The following is a 1,820-nucleotide window of genomic DNA, read 5'->3' as shown; positions in this document are numbered from 1 at the left end:
TCACTTGATTTGGTTTTTATGAAATGCCCAGAATAGGTGATTTCCATAAAGATAGAGCTTCCCTGGTGGCTCAGCGGCAAAGAATCCGCCTGCCAATGTGGGAGACCTGGGTTCGATATCTGATCCAGGGAGATCCCACATGCCGCAGAGCAACTAAGCCCATGTGCCACGACCACAAAGCCTGTGCTCTGGAGCCCGGAAGCCTCAGCTTCTGAGCCCACATGCTGCAAATACTGAAGCCCCAGAGCCTGTGCTCCACAGCGAGAGAAGCCACTGCAATGAGAAATCTGCACGTCGCAGCTAGATAATAGCCCCTATTCGTCACAACGGGCAAAGCGCCTACGCAGCAACAAAGACCGACCACAGCCCAAACTAAATAAATGATTTTTAAAAGCCAAAAATGAACCTGTTCTAGTCATTTCTTTTGCAGATTCATTTACTGCAGAATGGTTTCTGTTCAAAGTCAGCCACCGCAACAGTGCCTGTAACAACTAAGTACTGAAAACAACCTACATGCCGCTAATAAAGGATGGTGCCGTGGAGGAGAACAAGGAGTCCCTGGTTGCCCTGGATGCACTCAATACTGACGATGACAACGAGAAGCGGGAAGAGGAGGATTGGAAAGTTCGGGCGCTAAAGAGGATCAAGAGGGACAGTGAAGATGGAGAAGCACTTGAGAAGGCAAAAACGGAACGCACGTGAAGCCTGACTGAGGAAGAGAGATGAGCTGAGTTTTGGGCAAATGGCGAAGTCATCACCAACAAAGCTGTGAAGGGCAAATACAAGCTCTTACAAAGCATTATCACTGGGGTGCCTTCTTCACGCATGAGGATGAAGACGTATACCAGAGAGATTTTGACACACTTCCTAGGTGGTGCTAGTGGTAAGGAATCCGCCTGCAGTGCAGGAGACACAAGAGACACCAATTCGATCCTGCGGTCGGGAAGGATCCTGGAGTAGGAAACAGCAACCCACTCCAGTCTTCTTGCCTGGAGAATTCCATGGACAAAGGAGCCTGGCGGGGCCACAAATTCACACACGACCAAGGGACTGAGCAACAGACATTGCCCAGCAGTGGTGGTACCCAAGTGGTCCCAAGTGGTGGGAGCTTTAGCAATAGACTGAGAAGGAAAAAAAAAGGGCAAGGCATATCATGAGCAATAGGTTATCCTGGCTATAACCAAGAAGAGGATGGATTTGCTAGCATAATCAGGGCACAGAGACCGGGGGCTGGTTGCCCTCATGGCTTGAAACTGGGTGGTGGGAAACAGGCAGTGAGAGACTTCTACTGGACCCCCTTTGGCATCCCGTCGGATCCTGAACCCTGAGTAAGATTTGCTGATTCCAAGGAGGAGAAACCAGTCTTGACTAAGCCTGGGGCAGAGCCGGAGCAGGAGGGGAGGGCTTTCCTAGGCCGGGATGCTCAGGATCAATGACTGGGCCAATGTCAACTTGGAAAGGGAGGGCAGAGGCTGCGATGGGAGGGACCCATGAGGAGGGCGGCAGGGCTGGGCACACAGAGCAACTGGAGGCAAGAGGGATGCGAATGAACTCAAAGGGCCGGTCCACTGCTGTTTAAACTGGGTGGGGGGAGCATCACCAGGCCCATGTCTCACTGACCTGGGCCCTGATTCCAGGTTCCCCAGCTACCAGCCGAGCAGCCCTCAACAAGCCCTCTGACTTCTCTGAGCCTCCGCGTTCTCTTCTGAAAATGGGAATAACGATACCACACATGGAGCATTGCTGAGGCAGAGGTTCTCAAGGTCCAGCCTCAGGTCAAGATGGGTTTCAGAGAGGTGTTTTCCAGCTCCTGAAATCAC

Source organism: Muntiacus reevesi, chromosome 2 (genome assembly GCF_963930625.1).
Source record: "Muntiacus reevesi chromosome 2, mMunRee1.1, whole genome shotgun sequence".
Taxonomy (NCBI): Eukaryota; Metazoa; Chordata; class Mammalia; order Artiodactyla; family Cervidae; genus Muntiacus; species Muntiacus reevesi.
This window is presented reverse-complemented; position numbering follows the sequence as displayed.